Below are 20,512 nucleotides of genomic sequence, written 5' to 3'. Positions count from 1 at the left end.
TGGGGGTGTAGGTGATTCCCAGGAGCGATTAGCTCATTAACATTTCAATGTCCATACTTAGCTTAAGCCAAAGTGTCCCAGCCAGGCTGTTTTGTTCATAACAATCTCATAAGGTGACACTCCCAGGTCGGACCTGGGTTGTGTTCAGATCTTCACTAAGGCTAAAGGTAGGCATTGTACGCATGACATTCGGGTTTCCACTATTAATTTAGTCAAAGTTCTTTTTAAAGTCTGGTTCATCCTCTCTACCCAGCCTGAACTCTGTAGATGCCATGGGATGTGTAACTCAAATTTTACCCCCAAGGCTTGAGTTATATGTGGTAACACTTTTGATGTAAAATGTGTTCCTCTGTCCAAGTCTATCCTATTAACCATTCCATATCTGGGAACAATTTGTTCCAAAAGGGTTTTACATACTACATTGGCTGTGGCCTTGACAGTGGGACCAAACAGCTTATGTAGGAATGTGCTCTTTGTTGATGGAGTAAACAAGTTACCCTTTCTCTCCTTAAATAGAAAAAAAACTTAGAAGTTTTTCTCTTCAACTTGGTTAAAAGACACTTCATAGGACCTTGGGGACTTCACCTTAAACTTAAGGATAGCTAATTGGACAGAAGTTAACAAGTCCCACCTAAGCAATTCACTATGTTATAAACGTGAATTTATTCAGCCAGATTAAAAATAAAAATAATTTTATTAGCGGTCAAATTCTATCTAGCCAGCCACACGGAAAGGACAGAGCCGAGCCCGGGGTCGACCCTGGGTGTGCAACAAGGAGTCAGCCTCAGCAGAGGTTTTCTCCTATGCCCACACACCTCCATCCTGGCACAAGCGGTTTTTATAGAGAAAATTCCGCCTGAGGGTAAGATTTCAGCAGTTAGTCTTTTCTTCTATTCAGAGTCTATAGGTTAATGAGATTTTCTTTTTTTGGTGAGAGGAGAAAATTCAATGTCCGGAGTAGTTGAATTCTTGATGAGAGTTTACAGGAAGGTTGCATTTACATGGATCTGTCTGAGGATTTCCATGATATCCATCTTGGACGATCATCACCGATGATCGTGATGATTAACACCTGGAGCCCAGACATGGCCCATCTCCTGGCTGGGCCACATCCTTTTACTTGTAAATCAGTTTCTAATATACATCCAGTCTCGCCTGCAAGGGTGGGGGGGGGGGGGGGAAACTAATACGACGGGCATGATTTAACAAGTATACAATATTACATATTTCATACAAGGAATGGCGCGAATTATATTTATTACACATAACAATCCCCCACCTTCTATATTAACTCATTAATTCTCACCTTAATTTCTACCTCTATTCACTCTCAAGGTAGTGTGTTGACTACCTTGAGACTGGCTTTTAGTTTACATCTGGAATATCTTGATAAATTTTGTAGTTTTGTTCTTTTCCCTTTATTCGCCTTTCAAATTTTGCTAGAGCCTCAGCCGCCCTGCTGTGAGGAATTTCTTCTCCCAGTGTCATTATTTTTGGTACCTGAGTTGCTTTTCTAAGGGCAGCTTCTGGGTCTGTGGGTAAAGCTGCTATTTGCATCCCCTGTACCACCGAATGGATGAGTCTTATAAAACAGGGGATGAAACAGGGTAGGAATATGACTCCTGCTATTGAACATAAAAATGAAGAAAACTATTTTCTTCCACAAAGCCCCATCAAACAAATGATCCCACCACGATGCCTGGAGAAGTGAGTTCCACTTTTGTACTGGAACATGGGCTACTTGTTTAATTTTTGTGGTTAGATTTCTAATGGTTTTACCATAATCATCTATTTTTACACAGCACTGAGATTCGTTGAATTTTCCACACACATCTCCTTTTCTAGCTAGTAAGTAATCAAGGGCTATCCTATTTTGATATACAAAAGCCCTCATTTGAGAGTGTTGCTGGGATAATAATTCAAAAGAGTACCTGAAGTGTGATTGGATACAATCTCCACTACAACTTGCAACTTTATTAAGCGATTTAAATAGATGGGGGTTTGGTATCCCCACGACCCATCCAGTACAGTTACATTCATTATAAACTGGAATAGAGATTTCCCTGTGCTCTTTTGATGCAGTTGATGAGCTGACTGTCTGTTTTTATGGTATGTTTTTTTTGTTTTTTTTTTTTTAATTTCCCCTTTAATTTATATACCCCCTGTTGAGTGTTGGTCTCAAGATATGGTTAATTAGGCTTACCCCTGCTGCAGTTCCATGAGGTGAGGGATAACTTCTCTGGGTATTTATCCCCAAGTTCCCCCTTGAGGCACATGGCTAGGCTCAGGCTCACCAGGATTACTCCCACTGCTAGGATCCCTCTGCCGTTCCCAGCGCCCACTGGGGTGCTTCCATCGGCGGGGAAAACCATCTTCTTGGCAGCAGGAATCTTCGTCTGTGGTTTCATGTTCAGGCTGAGCTGCATACCTGTTTAAAAATGCCTCCCTGGTGTAGTTCAGCAGAGCCTGCTCGTTGTTCAACCTATGACACTTAACAATAATAATTTTAGTTTTGCAAGTAATTTTTCCCTTAATCCGTTCTAATATGGAAAACATCAGATTATTGAATTTAATTTGAAACAATCTCAGCCTTGTGGTTATTACCAGAAAACGGATAGTCAGGTCTAACTCCTGCTCAAAGCACTCCCACATAACCCACTTAGTTGGAGCAGTCTAACAGTATTCATAGGGGAAGCACACAAAAAGGATAATAGTTACACTCTGGCACTGAAAGTTTGATTGAGATGTTTTCAGTCAGTTACTTTGCCGGTGCAGGGTTATCTTCATATCTCCAGGGCGGGAGGTGATTTTCCACTCTGGCACCTGATCCTGGAGTTGGACTTTCTTTATCCTTGATGCGTGTGTCCACCCCTTTTCTGCAGTTCATGTAGCAGTATCTGTGGTCAAAAGAACAATGAAGGGTCCTTCCCAATGAGGCGTTAATGGGGATTCCCTCCATGCTTTTACAAGCACTTTGTCCCCAGGTTGCATTTTATGTATTGAGAAGCTAAGAGGACTGTGCTGCATGATCACCCCCTGCCTTCACAATTTTTTAAGATTCTTATTTAATGCTATTAGGTATGGTTGTATTTGTCTATCCTCTAATCTCGGATGCCCTACAGGCATACCGTGGGTATAAGGCATCCCATATAACATTTCAAAAGGTGAAAGTCCTGTTTCAGAGTGAGGCATAGTCCTTATATTTAATAAGGCCAACGGGAGGCATTTTGTCCATGACATTCTTGTTTCTAACATCAATTTGGCTAATTGGGCTTTTAGTGTTTGATTCATCCTCTCAACTTGTCCTGAGCTCTGGGGGTGCCACGGGGTGTGGTATTCCCACTGAATGCCTAAAGCATCTGCCAATTGCTTAATAATTTTTGATGTGAAATGTGTTCCCTGGTCTGAATCAATGCCGCATACTAACCCATATCGTGGTATAATTTCTTCCAATAAAATTCTTGACACTGTTTGGGCTGTAGCCCGAGAGCTTGGGAAAGCCTCTACCCAGTGGGTTAGTTTGTCCACTATGACTAATAGGAATTTGTATCTCCCGACCTTGGGTGGATCAGTGAAATCTACCTGGACCCTTTCAAAAGGCCGTTAAGCTGCTGGGCGACTCCCCATTGTTGACCTTTGGGAGTTTGCTCGATTTATTTTTCTGCAAATTATACACCCCTGTACCTCTTGTTTAGCCAATTTGTATATACCTCTGCAGCCAAAGAATCTTAGGAATTGTTCTGCCAGAGTTCGGGCTCCCCAGTGTGTTTGTTGATGTAATCTTTTTTAAATTTTCCTGGTGTATTCCTTTGATAACATTTCCCGCCCGTCTGATAGCTTCCACTTACCTTCTTCTAACCGTTCCCCGATCTCTTGATAAGCCTTTATCTCTTTTTCAGAGGGGTGGTGGGGGAATTATTGAGCTTTTCCTTTCCCAAGTTCTGGGGAACTCAGTTTTAACAAAGCAGCACTCTTTACCTCTTTGTCGGCTAAATTGTTTCCTGAATCGTATCCCAGTTTGATGTCCCTTTACATGGACCACAGCAATAGCTTCTGGTCCCCTAATGGCTTTTAGGATTTGTCTAATTATTTCTTCATCAATTAGCCCTTTTCCCCGTGTGTTTAGCAGACCCCCTATTTTCCAAAGGTGTGTACTACCCCAAATGCATATTTGGAGTCAGTGAAAATTGTTCCCTTTTTCCCTTCAAGTCCCAGTAGAGCCCTGTATACAACATACAGCCCACAGGCCTGAGCTGACCACCCTGCACTCAGGGGCCTGGATTCTACTACCCTTCCCATCTTCCCGTCTATGACTGCATATCCTGACTTTCTTTTACCTTCCACAATTTTTGCAGAACCGTCCACAAACCATTTTTTTCCCTTCTTCGAGTTCTTCTTCTTCTAAATCTGGTCGTATTTTGGTCTGTAATTCTACTATCTCAGCACAGTTATGGAGGGGGTCCCCTGTGTTATAAATTGTGACACGGCAATTTGAAGTGTCTTAATTCAATAAAGCAATTTTATTTAAAACAGCAAGCGAGTAAGGCAGGCAAAGCACAGCGCTGGGCGGCCGGGGAGTCTCCTGCTCCACCAACGGCGCGCAAAAATGTTCTGTCCCAACCTTCCTTTTATCCCCCCCCTTCTCCTTGCAGGCGTGACTCTCCAGATGTAGTCTGAGTCTGGTCGTTGTGATAGCTTCTAAGTCTCTTCTTTTGAGATGCAGCAAGCAGACCAGATACACATACCCAGGACTCTAATCTCAACCTCCTTATCACCTTGTAAGCAAATAAGCATTTCAAAGACACACCAGTACATTCTTATGCAAACCAAGGTAATCGAGCATATCACAGTGAACAAATGATCTTCCACTTATCTCAATTCCCCCATTTTCTTGTTCATCTTTATTTTGTTCACTGAATCTTTGTAACTCTTGGTGACTTAGTATTAGGGTCTCATCTACATCGTGTATGGGTTCATATTTTGCCCTAATGAGCATTAAATGTGCTGCCTCTAATCGTCCCTTTACTATTTTTATTGCCTTATTGAAGATGCATGGCCCAAAGGTCAGTCCCAATATTATCAGTATCAGAGGTCCTGGAAGGGTGGATAACAAGGTAGTTAACCAAGGAGATTGATTGAACCATGATTCATACCAACTTTGCTGTGCCTCTCTTTCCCTCTTTCTCTGCTCTAATCTTCTCCTTAATTCTGCCATGGTGTCTGTAACAACTCCAGTATGATCAGCGTATGCACAGCATTCCTCCTTCAGGGCTACACACAATCCCCCTTGTTGTAATAATAGCAAGTCTAAACCCCTTCTGTTCTGCAACACCACCTCAGATAAGGACCTTAATGATTTTACCAATCCATCGATGGCCTGCTCAATTTTACTCAGATCTTCATCTACTGAAATTCTTAATGCTTTAAATTCCTTTTGTTGATTTACTAGGGATGCCACCCCAGTTCCAGCTCCTATTCCCCCGATGGTAAGGAGAGTTGCAATAGTTAAGGCAGTGAGGGGTTCCCTTTTCATTAGATGGTGTTCTGGCACAGTTTGTTGTTCATATACGTAGTCACTTGTATGGTAGGTAATTCTGGGCATAATTGTTACCTGGATGCAGTAGTCTTGGCTTGGATTAAACAGTTTCAGTGAGATGCACAGTGTGACACCCAGAGTGTTACATACCCACTTAGTGTTAGCTGCTGGCAATAGCCAGTCAGCCGGTTTCTTTCCACCTGTTTCTATTACTCCACAAAGGTATTCTCTTTGTGTTGGGATTTTTCCTATGCATCTCCCTTTCCCTGTTACCTGAGCCAAGGTAAGCCCCGGTGTTGTCTCTTTACCCTTTTTCCACAAACACTGATTCGGATTAGTTCCATTCACTCTTCTGGGCTTTGCAGTGACCCCTATGGCTTCATAAAATGGGGGTCTTAAATTATAGCACAGCCAACAGTCTTCCGTCAGTTTTGGGTTGGTTCTATTTAGGACACCATAACTCGCTTTCATAACCTTCCAGAGTATATTACCCTCCTGGGTTTTTTCCTGTTTGTCTCCTGAAGTGTTTTCATTCTGAATTTTATTCTGGGTCTGATCCCTTTCTTTTGTTTGGTTGGCTAAAACAACCTCCTTTTCTAATAACACTGGGTTTGGCCCTACAGGTTCAGGATCAGGGGGCACAATTTCCTTCTTTATAAATATTAAGCTACCAAAATTGCCAAAATCAGCCGAATATAAACAAACGCCCCAAGTTTTTCCAATTAACCATATACTATCCTCTGGCCTTAATGCAGTAATTTGTATATTCCTGCAAATATTTTCTGGGGGTTTATGACCTGTCCAGTAGCCGGGAGGAATACAACCATCTGGCTTCCAGACCACCTTAATGTATGGATCAGGAGTGGGGGGGTCCCATGTACCAGCTATTGTTTCACAACCCCAATACGCACAGTAATATTGTCCAGGACTATTGCAATACCCTTTACCAGGATTCGAAGCAGGACACATATAAAACTATGAAACCCAATGGGAACCCCAACGAGTACCTAAGGATGCCACAGGTAACTGGAAAGTGGGAGCTCCAGCTGTAGTATTGCTCCTTATAACTCGTGAATCCTCCCATCTTCCTAAAGTCCACTTGAAAGGTTCATGAGTTGTTATTTCCGCAGTATTACAAGATATACAAAGGAAAATCACAAGCAGTAAGCAAATGGCATGTGGGGTCTGGTTTCTCACACTGCAACAATTATACTCTTGTGACTTCTTTCCCTCTATTAGCTGGTTATCACCAAAATACCCTTGAGCCCAAAAACTATTTCTGCCTTTGTTACTCCCAGTCCCGGGGTAGTTCCGCAAATATTGCTTGCGTATTCCATCCTGAGGGCTCCTTCCTCCACAGCTGTTTACTCCTCTGCCTCGCCCGTCGACTTGGGTGCTTCGAGCCACAGGGTGTACCATCTTCTCGGCAGCAAGAGTATTCTTCAGGAGGGGATTTATGCCCTCTGGTGCCTTGCCGCACGCAATAAGAACGCCAATTCTGATCTTTTACCTCTGGTGCGGTACAACTGACCCCTTTTAGGTCTTTCCTACAAAGGCCTTCTATGATCTCTGCCACAAATGGGCTCGGCTCGTTTGTATGGTAGCAGTAATAGTCTAGGTGAATGCCCTTTGAGAAAATTTCCCACCACTCTTTAGATTCCAATCGGATTTCCCCTCTAGTCACTTTACAGGTCAGTATCCAAGCTGTAATCTCTCTTTGTACGTTCCAACAGGAATTGCAAGTTCCTCGTGGAGGATACCCTCTGTTGCAATGTGACCACCACCGTTCCCCACACACCTTACAGATATAGCATACAAAAGGATAGCAATTACAATTTTGATTTTTACACTTTAACACTTGAATTACTAATTAGTCCACTATCTAAGTAATATAAGTCTGATGTGTATTCAATCTGATAAGAGTCCATTAGTTTCTCTGTAACTTCAATTTCAGGTTCCCGGGAGGACTGGTTAGTTGCCACACAGTGTTGTTAACTTGTCCTTTTACTCGACTGGCATGTGTCCATCCTCTTTCTGCAGTCCGAATTGCAGTTTCTCAATTTCTGTTCCCCCAGACAGTAGCAGCAGCAGTGTGGGAAATGTCCTGAAAGGGTGGAGGTAGGACCATGTTTGAACAGTAAGTTATGTGACAACTGTACAATTAAATGACAATAACAATACATTAATACTTTTGCATTTAAGAATTGAAGCTGCAGAAGCAAAAGGCTTCTTAAGGAGGGCAAGATAATGTGGTCCATTATAAAAAGCAAGTAAAAGCACTGCCAGCATCTCACCCCATACAGGCTCCACAGCATGTCCCAAAATCTTGAAAAGGCTGAGCAGCTACACTGCAGTGTGGGTGGAAGCAGAAATTTTGGCACTGGAGAGTAATGCAAGAGTGCAGCTGTCCAAACAAGGGTGGTTTACACCATAAGCTCCATCAGGTTGACATTTCCAACCCCACTGCCACCTCTGGGGCTGGCAGTGAAGGGACCTTGCTGCTTCTCTGCTGGCCTGGGGCCTCACACCCCTAATCTTCCTTAAAGGCCTTCTCATCCACTATCCGTTGTCTGCATCCCCTCTTCATATGTCCCTTCTTTCCACAGTAGAAGCAGACAATTTCACGACCTCTTCCTTTTCCTTCCCTAGAAATATAACTCTGCTCCCGATTCTCTCTTTGTTCTATATTCCTTGCATGGGAATTAGGGTTAGGCCCTTCCCGCACACTTCCATACAATAATGTATCATTTTAACTTTGTCTTTCCCTTTTCTAGATGGGAAAGCATCCCAATTAATTATCATCAAACCCAAGGGGCTTGGGAATCTGGGGAAGCTTAGCATGGGTCCCCTCTCCCATGGGAGCAGAGGGCTTGCTTTTCCTCTGTCCCATCTTCCGGAGTGCACTCAATTTCTCACACACGTGCTCCCCTGGTTCGTGGCCCAGCCCCTCGCGGGGAATGGAAAACGCACTAATACAGAGTCCGCACTCACTTGGTCTCTACGAGACCTCTCACACACAGCACTCCGGGAAAACCACCCCAAACCGAGCGGGAAACCGGCCTATACTCACGCGTCCTGCGTCTTCGCTGGTTCTTCGTGCACAAAGATTACAGGGGTAACCGGTTCTCCTTTGCCCGTTACTCAATTTAGGTTCGTCGGTGGAGAGTGATCAGAAAGCCTGGGGCAGCCGGGCCGCCATAAGGGCGGGGCGCCTCCCGATCATCCCGTAGCGACTGATCTACTTCTCCATCCGAGTCACGGCACCAAATTGTTATAAATTGTGACACGACAATTTGAAGTGTCTTAATCCAATAAAGCAATTTTATTGAAAATAGCAAGCGAGTAAGGCAGGCAAAGCACAGCGCTGGGCGGCCGGGGAGTCTCTTGCTCCACCAACGGCGCGCAAAAATGTTCTGTCCCAACCTTCCTTTTATCCCCCCCCTTCTCCTTGCAGGCGTGACTCTCCAGATGTAGTCTGAGTCTGGTCGTTGTGATAGCTTCCAAGTCTCTTCTTTTGAGATACAGCGAGCAGACCAGATACACACACCCAGGGCTCTAATCTCAACCTCCTTATCACCTTGTAAGCAAATAAGCATTTCAAAGACACACTAGTACATTCTTATGCAAACCAAGGTAAGCGAGTATATCACAGTGAACAAATTATTTTCCACTTATCTTACTTGCTATCGGATTTTAGGTTTGTCGGTCAGAGTCCGGGGAGGAGTGTCCCCATAAGGCCACTGTTAAAGCAAAGGCAGTGGGGCGCCTCCTTAGGAGACCTCCTCTCCTCCGGGTGTTCCTATCCGAGTCACGGCACCCAATTTGTTATAAATTGAGGCGAATAATTTGATTCAGCCTTTTAAGATCAATTAATAATTTTATTAATTACAGCAAGCAATAGCAAGCAAACAGCACTGGGTGCAGCTGGGGAATCAGTGTTCCGCTAAAAGCTGACAACCTTTCTTCTCTTCAGTCCCTTTTTATCCAGCACAAGTGGGGGTGATGGGTCTCCTTCTGCTGCGGTTATCAGTTCCAGCCAGTCCTGCAAGATCTTTCACAATCTTTGTTTGCGGTTACCAGCCTTGCCCAAGCCTGCAAATTCCATGCCCCGACCCCCCCCCCCCCCTCCTTTTATCCTAATTTTATAATTTTGATGAAAAAACAAGTCAATGCAGTTTTTCACAGGCAGCTGGGACTGGGGCAGCCAAATTCACTGGCGGGGCCGGAGCCGGCACAGGGGCTGGATCAAGTGGTGCAGCCACAAGTGCCGGGGCCGGGGCCGGGCCGGGAGCTGGGGTGATTGGTGCAGTCACGAACAGTGGGGGAACAAGCGGGAATGAAGAAGGCAATATTTGTAAAGGATCTCAGTATTTTTCTTTCTTTTTTTTTCCTCTTGTCCCAGGCCCTTTTCTTTTCCCTTTTTCTTTTCTTGCTTTGTCTCAGGGGTTTCTGATATTTTAAAGATTTAATTCTCCTAAAATCTCCTGTGCAGCATGTAGCATATACTCTTTCTTCTGCATTAAACAGTTATTTTGAATTTACAAATAAATTCAGAGCCTGACAAATCCAACTTTCAAAAGAGCCATATCTAGGCCAACTGTGAGAACCCCGGCCTTATTCTGGGGTCCCATTTGGTGGTGAAATTCCTCCTCCAACCCGTGCTTCCAAAGAAAAACTGCGCAGGCTCTTGCTGTTCGGTCTCAAGGCAGTTTATTGCTAGTTATCTAAAAGATTATGTTCTCGAGCTGCGGCTGCTTGGTCAGCGGCCTGGGTAGAGGCACACACACACCCTGACATCCTTTCTATCTGCTGTCTTCTTCTCTCCCCGCCCAGGGCTGCTGCTATCTCTTATAGGGTATATTACGTATTACATGTTTATAGTTTTCCCCCAATACCTACTACCTATATTACAAAGTGCTTTTCTACTCTAAACCAATCTGTGAGTGCCAACATCACCAAGAACATGGAGGCAAGGAAAAAGAAGGAGGAAGAACAGGATCAGCCCACTTTCCTCCATCTTAGAACTTCTGACCCCCATGTACAAAGTAAAAACCCCCCTGTACAAGTGTTAAAACCCCCCTGTACAATACTAAAAAAAATTCCCCTCTGTTTTGTAATTACTTTTACTATACTATCTAACCTTTTGTGACTGCTTGTTCCACCTCCAAAGTTGGTAATTCATTCCATGGCTCAAACTCAAAATCACAGCTGTTTCCAGCTGTCTGCCAGGGTCTAAAATGCTTCTGACCAAGGCCTGGAACCTCTAAAAATGTCTGAGATACATTTTGAGTTCCGACAGCCAATAAACAGGGTCAGATCTTATTTCCTTCTTTGCCCATTCTATCATGCAAAATTGGATCATCTTTACCTTGTCCTTTCTCCTTGTACAAGGATTTGTATCCTAGTTAGCTAACATAACTCCGAGGGCTATCTTGGGGTATCTCTGCTGGTACCCTTTTATCCCCCTTTTTTTCCCCCTGTACTCAACTTACTGGTTTTCTGTCCCATTTTTCAAGATCTTATATATTCGTCCCCTGCCTCTGTTTCCCACATTCTCTAACAATGTAAATACCACCTTCTTCCTACTACCAAAAAAAATCCCTTTCTCTCACAATACAGTTCAATACAATACAATACACCTCCCTTCAAAGAGATAAAATGAAGCTTAAAATAAACAATCTACATTATATATACTTTCATTAATCTACATTTGCTCACTTTTATTTCTCACTCACTCTCACACACAACAAGACAACAATAAGGTACCTTTTACTTTCAAATCACTTGTTAAAATCTCAGATGTTATTGGCCATTTCAAGGTGCTCTTGGATCACACACCCCTGAGTCTTTAGTCTGTCTACTCTCAACTTAGCAGCTTTTAAGCCCAGAAGCTCTTAAGTTTGCTACTCTCAATCTAGCAACTTTTAAGCCTAGATACTCTTGAGTTTGGCACTCCTGAGTATCTTGTGTGGTTTAGACCCTCAACAACTCCACAATTACTTTGCAGGTCTGGAGTAGCCGGCCCACATCTCATTTACACATCTTACAAACCCCCCCCCCCCCCCATATCTGCTCCCCCAAAAAGTACTTACAATCCATTTTCCTTTCCAGATCTTCGTGTACACAAATCTTAGGGGGCCAATTACCATGGTTTTTGGGAGCCTTTTCCCTTTTCTTTGTTTTATTGTCTCTTTTTGTCCACCGGGTAGGAACCTGCATCTGCTGATCACGCCAGAAGAAACAGAGCGAGTCTGCCAAACTTGCCAGGGTGCGTCTCCCTCACTGAAAATCCTCTGAGGTTTCAGAAGCGAGGTTTTAGATCTTGGTGGAACCTCAAATTGTGAAAAACACCATTCACTTTTGTTAAAATTTTAGAAGTTTAATAGTAATGAAAATAGTAATAAAAATTAGGACAATAAGAGACAATAAAAAGCAAAGAATTATGGATGTCCAGGTGCCTGGCACTTCCAGAAAGCACCCCTTGCTAACAAAGGATTACTCCTTAAAGCAATAGCTTATTGCATATTCATATATTTAATACATGATTCAAACATTCCTTTCAAACTAGGGTGTTTCCGCTTAATTTTAGCTTCCCCCCCATCTTTTAAATCAACCTTCTTGGTTCCTCAAAGTCTGAGCTTTCCCGATAAGGAGAAAATAATTCTTCTTTTGGGATTGTGATAGATGAGTAATGCAATGATTGGCTCTCACAATTATCATGTATATAGGTTAAGAAAAGTTTTATAGATTTATAGTTATGTTTCACCCCCTAGCATTGTTATCAAGAGACAGCAGGGGTTGGGACATCAGGGAGGGTCAGCTTGTCCCTATGGCAACATCTGACCTCCAATCAGGATTTGAGGATGTGGTCTCCACCACTGGACAGCAAAGAAGGGGTCAATGGACAGAACCTTGGGAGGGGTTAAAGAATTAAAAGGTGAAACCTCCATTGTGTGGGTGAACACATGGTAGGGAAAATCCATTGCTCCCCATGCCCTAAAATTTTCTCTATTCAATCTTCTGTTGTATTTTTGGTATGGTTTAATAAACCTTTCTAAAATTATGAAAAGTGAGTAGCAATTTCTCACAGGGATCTTGGTGTCTGTTGATGTTATCTCTATGCAGATAGGATAATGTGAAGAATTTCTTGCTTATCTTTTCCATTCCTTCAGCTAGTTATAAAAAGTATCTTACATCACATAGTTTCTATTTTAATATGCTATAGCCTAAAAACTATATTTACCACACTGAAACAGAGATTTTTGGAGTTCACTTAAGTTAACAAAATAAATTAAGCATTTATATTCTAGCTTGTAGAGTTATGTGTTGAATTTTAACCTTTTACTTAAGAAACCTCTGCCAAGGTACAAAAGGGCATAAGAAAATGCAAATTTCTGAAGCTTCTTGCATAAAGAACAATACCAAAAAGGACCGAAGATACAAAGAACCCAGATAAAGAGGCTCCTCTGCCCCTAAGCCTGACAGGAGACTGACAGACGGTACTCAGATAAACACCAAAAGACCGAAAGTGCATGCGCAAAGGAGAAAAGTTCAAAAGTTCAAACATAAGGAAGACCACGATCTTCGGCCCCAAGAGACCACCAGAGACCCCCGCAGGACCACCACGGCAAACCACGCATGCCTGGAAGGGCGTGGACCTATTTAGCATGAGAGGTGAGGACAGGCGGGGCCAGGGGTTGAATATGCATAGAAAAGTTGTGTAATGTATTACATATGGAACACCTTTGTGAATAAAAGTCTGGGTCAGACTAAGGCTCGGGGCACAAGTCTTGGAGAGCTATCTCACTTGTGCTGAGCACTGGTAATACATACCCAGTTCATAACTACCCCAAGTTGTGGAGTCTATTTATTCCACGTATCGCTTCAACACTAGTTAAAACAGATTAATACAGCATAACTTTCCAACATAATACATATAAGTATTCATTTTAATATTTGCGAAGAGCCAATCATATAATATGCATTTTTCACAATTGCCAGCACAACTCCATTTGTAGATCAAAATGTTCATAACGATAATTTAAGAAGACATCTCAGAATTCAGTTCAAAGGTGAGTATATACCACATGTAGATAGTTCTGCAGAATTAAAAATCAGTCCAATCTCTTTGTGTAAAATGCATAAGGATCTTATATCTCCTTATACATATTTAAAGGCTTAGATGGCCTTTCAGAGCTGTCTTCCACACGTGTTATTAGATCTCTCCACTGCCCAGAGTGGCTATGTAAATTTCCACTGATTTAACTTGAATGTGCATTTAAAGTAGGATAAAGTGTGCTTTGACTTGAGGTGTTTATCTTAATTTAACAAAAATATGTCTCTCAAATGTCAGCTCCAAGTGGAACACTGTTGAGGGTTAGGTTTTTTTCCTTTTGTTTCTTTTTACTTAGGCAATTTTGTTCCATAAGTTGCTATGAAACAGTAATGACTGCATACTTAAGACAAACAAAAGAAGTGGCCCAGCTCGGGGGAGGAAGGGCATCTGGCACACTTCTCTTATCTGAGGGTGAAGCGATACGCGGAATAAATAAATTGACTCCACAACTTAATGTAGTTATGAAGTGGGTATGTATGCCAGCGCCCGGCACAAGTGAGATAGCTCTCCAAAGTCTTGTGCCCCGAGCTGGAGTTTGTCCCACAATTTTATTCACAAAGGTGTTCCATATGCAATACATTATACAACTTTTCTATGCATATTCAACTCCTGGCCCCGCCTGTCTTCGCCTCTCATGCTAAATAGGTCCACGCCCTTCTGGGCATGCGTGGTTTTTTGTGGTGGTCTTTACAGGGGTCGCTGGTGTTCTTCTGAAGCTGAAACCATAGTCTTCTTCTGCATTGAACTTTTGAACTCTTCTCCTCTGCGCATGCGCTTTTGGCTTTCTGCTCTGTTATCTGGGTAGGTTTATCATCCTCGACAGGAGAGCCTCCTTGTCTGAATTCTTTGCATTCCTGGTCTTCTTTGGTATTTGTCTTTTTGCAAGAAGCTTTAAAGAATTTTTTTTTTCTTTATGTCTTTTGCGCTATGGCAGAGGTTTCTTAAAATTCAACACATGATTGTACAAACATGATACATTCATTTTGATACATTCATTTTTGATACATTAATTTTGTTAGCTCAATTGATCTTTGGAAAATCTCTTATTTCAGTCCCCCCTTTTCTTAAAACATAGTAAATTCTTTTACTAGATTTTACTGTTATGACAGTTTTCTTTCAGCAGGATTCCATGAGTTCTAGAGAGTGAAGTTAGAACGGCCACACGTTGCGACATATTTCAATTCCACAAAAGTGTTAACATAGACATTATTAGACTTATAGTAGCTAATATTAATAAAACAATAATGGGGTGACACAGAGTGTTCATGATCTCCGTTGCAGTCGGTGACCATCCAAATAGTGCATCCCACCAGTTATGACTTCTATCTTGTTTTATTCTTTGCAGGACTCTGTTTATTTCAGTTATATCATGATGGACTGTAACTAGAGTTTTCTGCCCATTTTTGTGAATTTATTCTAAAATTTTGATTAGATCTTGATGTTTCATTAATTGTTTTACTAGGGTTAAATTCATTCCAATAGGAGTGGGTGGTAATTCATTGTAGGTTGTGTAGTTTGATTTTATTAACTGGTGGGATACGACTGGTGCTGAGTATATAAAGTCACACCCAGTAATCTTGATGAAGTTGCAAATACAGAAATTTGAATGATTTTTACTAGATAAGGGGACTTTATTTTTATCAATTTCTATAACATTACACACAGTTCTCAAACACACACAGCCATCGCCTATATATACTAGTAGAGTTTGTTGGTTGGTGTCTGGGTGAATTTCAAAGTGGCAAATGCTCTGATCAGTGTCAAGGCATACATCTTGAACACTAATCAGATTACTCTCACAAATGAATCCCTGTTGTTCTTGAGCAATGCAAGGCTCTAGATTAATGGTTTGCCATTTCCCTTGGTTTTTCCAGGCCCATGCCCTGTGTTCTGAGGGGTATAGTACTGACTTTTCATGACTCAACCCTAGAGCAACAGTGGGGTGAATAGTGTGAACCGTGGCATTACGAATAGTGAGCACAAAGGCAGTAGCAGTGCTAGTGGTAGGATCATATGTAAAGTTTATCATGGTCTACCAAGACTGGAGGTCTCTCTCAAAGTCGGTAGCATTGTCCCAGACAACCTTTCGTATTTCAGCTGGAAACACCCCTTCACTCCCTTCCCTTATGATTAAAGCAGCTGTTGACTGTATCCATAATTGCGCTTGTATACAGCTAAGGGCTAAAGATATGTTCTCTTGTGCTCTTTCTAATGCATCTACTAGTAAGCTATGGTCTTGATCTTCAAAGTCTCTCTATTTTGGCAGCACTTTTGAGACTTGCCACTGACTATTTCCTAGTGCTAATACAGATGATTGTAAAGGCTGTTTTAATTTCGTTATATCGCTAGTTGCTATAGCTAATTTATTCATTAATATTTCGGAGTCAATCCCATTCAAAACTCCTAACCCGGTCCCTAATATCCCAGTTAAATCCCTTCGCATTCTATCTCGGAGGTGTACTTGTTTTTGTAGCCACTTTGTCCATCCTTGAAAGGATGACCTTAGAAAAGGGGAGCAGGCTGGCTGAACTGTCGAGATATTAGCTTGCATTAACAGTTCAACACGTTTAAGGGACCATTCTGGGTTAAATAACAGTTTCTGTTGGCCCGTATTCCTTATAACATATGGCCCTATTTCATAAACTCTGGGTTCTAGATTGAATGGTATATTTTGCGCTTGAGTGCTGGAGCGGGTTGTAGTAGGTTTGGCTATAGCACTTATTGTAAATTTGAAAGACAGTCCAATAGTGGCACGGGCCCAGAGGCAAACCATATCAACAGTTTGTCTTAATTTGAATTTGTACCAACAGTCTAGTTTACTTGGATGATTGCAGATCTTCTGGCACTTATTCACACTGATCTGGGTTACTTTATTGTGGGTAGTCCCATTAATCATCTGACATCTTATTTCAATTATCTCTCCTATGGTCTCTTGAAGTGACCACAACTTCTGTTTTTGCCACTCTTGTTGTGTATATATTTGATTACTGTGCATGACCAGAGTTGTTAGATTTAAACCTTTTAAATCGGAAGACTTTCCCATGGATCCCGTGTATTGAGTAAAAGCTTGGGACCAAAGCCATTTAGCGTTGTTTTGACTAGGTTTACCTTCTAATTGTTGAAATACAGCTATGATTGCAAACAATATTTCAGCAAGAGTCCCCACCCACCATGATACATTCATTTTGTCCGAGTAAATTTTAGTTTCAGTTCACCATCACCCGGTATTATCTTCCAAGTGTCTTCCGGAGCTTTCTTAACCCGGCTGTGGTGAATCCACGTGTTTTGTTCTTTAATCTTGATTGCAGTGAAGGTAGTAAGGAGTACTTGGTATGGTCCCTCCCACTGTGGTTCCAGGGCTTTCTCTGTAAGAGACTTAACATATACATAGTCTCCAGGTTGTACATCATGTACCGGTGCATCCAGCCCCGCACCCCGAGTTCTAGCCACATATTTCTCAATTGCTCTAAGTTGTTTATTTAGAGCGATCATATAGGAGGTTAGTGATACGTCCTGGGCAGGCATTCCCTTCTGCACCCCATATGGTCTCCCATAAAGTAACTCAAAAGGACTCAGTTTTTCTTTGGTCCTGGGTTTGGTTCGAATCCGCAGTAGTGCTAATGGGAGGGATTGAGGCCACGGCAAATTAGCCTCCTGTCCCAACCGTACAATTTGCTGTTTGATCAAATGATTCATTTTTTCTACTTGACCACTGGATTGTGGGTTATATGGGGTGTGAAGTTCCCAATTTATGCCTAAGTATTGGCTCACCTGCTGTACTAATTTTGCAATAAAATGTGATCCTCTATCTGAGGAAATTGTGGTCGGGACCCCGAATCGTGGTATGATTTCTTGTACCAATACCTTAGTTACTTCCCAAGCTTTAGAAGTCCTAGTGGGGAATGCTTCTGGCCATCCTGAAAAGGTATCTGTTAAGACCAATAGAAACTTATACCCCCCTTTTCTTGGCAATTCCGTGAAATCAATCTGCCACTGTTGCCCCGGCCCCTGGCCTTTCCCCATCTGGCCAAGTTTTGGTTTGGGAATATTCTTGGGGTTTGTCTGGAGGCAAAGGTCACATTGTCGAGTCACTTGAGTGATAGTGGCTCGTAAATGTCTGGCTATGATTCTTTCATTCAAATATTTATACAGAGCATCAATTCCCTAATGTGTTTTCTGGTGCTCTTCCCTTACTAGGGACCATAATAAATAGGAGGGTATGACTAACTTTCCTTCTATGGTGGCCCATCCCTCTGGGTTGTAATCCCCTTTTTGTTCTTGAATCAATTTTGTGTCCAATTTATTGTATTTTGGCTTACCTTCAAGGGAAATTTGCCCATCTGGAATCAGGGCTGCCTCATTTATTATTTCAATTTTTGCTGCTTCTTTTGCTTTCCTATCTGCCAGCTCGTTTCCTTTTTCTAATTCTGAGTTTATCCTCTGATGTGCTTTAATGTGCATAATCGCTACTTTCTCTGGCAACTGAACTGCTTCCAGAAGTTGCAGTATTTCAGATGCATGTTTAATGTTTTTCCCTTGAGAGTTCAACAGTCCTCTCTCTTTCCAGATGGCTCTATGAGCATGCACTACTCCAAATGCATACTTTGAGTCCGTATATATATTTATCTCTTTCCCTTTTGCCAATTCTAAGGCCCGAATTAGAGCGACTATCTTGGCCTTTTGTGCAGAGGTATTCGTTGGCAGGGGTCCAGATTCTATTACCTCTCTGCAGGTAGTTACTGCGTACCCGGCGTGCCGTTTTCCACTGACGACGTAACTGCTTCCATCAGTAAACCAGACTTCTGCATTCTCAAGAGGGGTGTCCTTCAGGTCAGGGCGGCTGGAATAGGTGGCCTCGATGGTCTCTAGGCAGTCGTGTTCCACCGGTTCTCCTTGGTTTCCACTGAGGAAGGAGGCTGGATTGACAATGTTAGTCTCCACTATCTCTACATCATCTTGCTCTACCATAATAGCTTGGTATTTCAGGAATCGTTGTGGGGAAAGCCAGTGCCCGCCTTTCACCTCCAGTACTGCAGACACCGTGTGGGACACTAGCACAGTCATTTTCTGGCCCAGGGTGAATTTACGTGCTTCTTGGATGTTCATTATGACCGCTGCCACAGCCCTGAGGCACCCAGGCCACCCTTTAGCGGCTGTGTCTAATTGCTTAGAGAAATAAGCAACTGCTCTCCGATATGGGCCGAGGTCCTGTGCTAATATTCCCAAGGCAATCCCTTGCTTCTCATGGGAGAACAAAAGGAAGGGCTTACTCACGTCTGGCAATCCCAGAGCTGGAGCTGACATGAGGGCTTTTTTCAGTTGGTTGAAAGCCTGCGTAGCTTCCTTTGTCCATTGGATGTCCCTGCTTTCGGTTGCAATTAATTCATATAAGGGCTTCACAAACAGTCCATAATTATAGATCCATAATCTGCACCACTCCGTCATCCCCAGGAAAGTTCGTAATTCCTTTACAGTTTGAGGTTTTGGGGTTTGACATATTGCTTCCTTCCGGCTTTGGCCCAGGCTACGTTGTCCAGCACTGACTTCGTAGCCTAGATAAATTACTTTCTGTTTGACTACTTGGGCCTTTTTCTTTGATACCCGGTACCCTTGGAGCCCCAGAAAGTTCAAGAGGCTTACCGTCCAGGCCACGCATGCTTCCTTCGTTCGTGTGGCTATCAGGATGTCATCTACGTACTGCAGCAGCTTCCCTTCTTCAGGAGGGGCTTTCCAGGTCTCTAATTCCTTTGCAAGTTGTTCTCCAAACAGAGTGGGTGAGTTTTTGTATCCTTGTGGAAGTCTCGTCCACGTAAGTTGGGTCTTTCGCCCACTTTTGGGGCTTTCCCATTCAAATGCAAAAATTTTCTGACTGGCTTCATGGATAGGAAGGCAAAAGAAGGCATCTTTTAAATCTAAAACGGTAAACCAAGTTAATTTGGGTGTTAAGCAAGTTAATAACGTGTAGGGATTGGCCACCACAGGATACAGATCTTCAGTTACCTTGTTCACAGTTCGCAGATCTTGTACTAACCGGTATGACCCATCAGGTTTGCGAACTGGTAGGATAGGGGTATTAAAATCAGACTGACATTCTTTTAATATTCCTAGATGCAAAAAATTCTCAATTACCGGGCTAATCCCTTCCCTATCCTCCCTCCTCAAGGGATACTGTTTAACTCTGACCGGTTGCTTCCCTTCTTTTAGCCGGATCTGTATAGGGGAAGCATTTTTTGCTCTCCCTGGTACATCAGAGGCCCACACCCCAGGGAATACCTGATCCATTACCTCTTCATCAATTTCAGTTTCTCTCGTGACTTCATTAGTGGTTAATATTAAACTTAATATTTCTACATATTTTTGATCGTTTACCTCCAGGGTCATCTCCCCATTTTTAAATGTAATGGTCGCTTGTAATTGTGCTAGCAAATCTCTGCCCAAAAGTGACTCAGGGGAGTTGGGCATATATAGGAATTTGTGGATTCCCCACTGCTTTCCCAGTTTGTATTTGAGTGGCTTGAAGAAAAATGCCTTTTCAGTTTGGCCAGTCGCACCCGTAACTATAGCATAATTATTTTTTATGGGCATCAGAGCTGTATTTAGAACTGAGTATGTTGCCCTAGTGTCAATTAGGAATTTTACTACCTTTTCTATTTCCCCCAGCTTCAGATTTACAACTAGAGGGTTTGCTGGGGTAGTCTCCTCCGGTCCTCCCTATTTTTCTTGCACATGGGCTACTACTTCCCCCCTTTGATTCCCCTGTCCATTTTGTTTTCATTCTGGACAGTCCCTCTTCCAATGGCCCTGTTTCCGACAGTTTGCACATTGATTTCTGCCCAACCGGGGGGGGCCTTGCCTGGATG

At 42.6% G+C, this 20,512-nt stretch overlaps 1 long non-coding RNA gene across 1 annotated transcript in view; it reads right to left on the bottom strand.

Annotated features, from left to right (window-relative positions):
* Positions 1–1,949: 1,949 nt before the first annotated feature.
* The window catches only part of LOC146763045 (uncharacterized), a 107,309-nt gene continuing 88,746 nt past the window's right edge, over positions 1,950–20,512 (bottom strand). Inside the window, exons 2-3 of the long non-coding RNA XR_014952633.1 lie at positions 3,508–4,423; positions 1,950–3,446 (exon numbers count right to left, since the gene is read on the bottom strand). This is a non-coding gene — a long non-coding RNA (uncharacterized LOC146763045). The remainder of the gene's footprint in view (positions 3,447–3,507; positions 4,424–20,512) is intronic.

This window comes from Lonchura striata, chromosome W (assembly GCF_050655825.1).
Source record: "Lonchura striata isolate lonStrDom1 chromosome W, ASM5065582v1, whole genome shotgun sequence".
NCBI classification, from domain to species: Eukaryota; Metazoa; Chordata; class Aves; order Passeriformes; family Estrildidae; genus Lonchura; species Lonchura striata.
The sequence above is the reverse complement of the archived record's forward strand: the minus strand, read 5'-3'. Positions and strand labels throughout refer to the sequence as shown.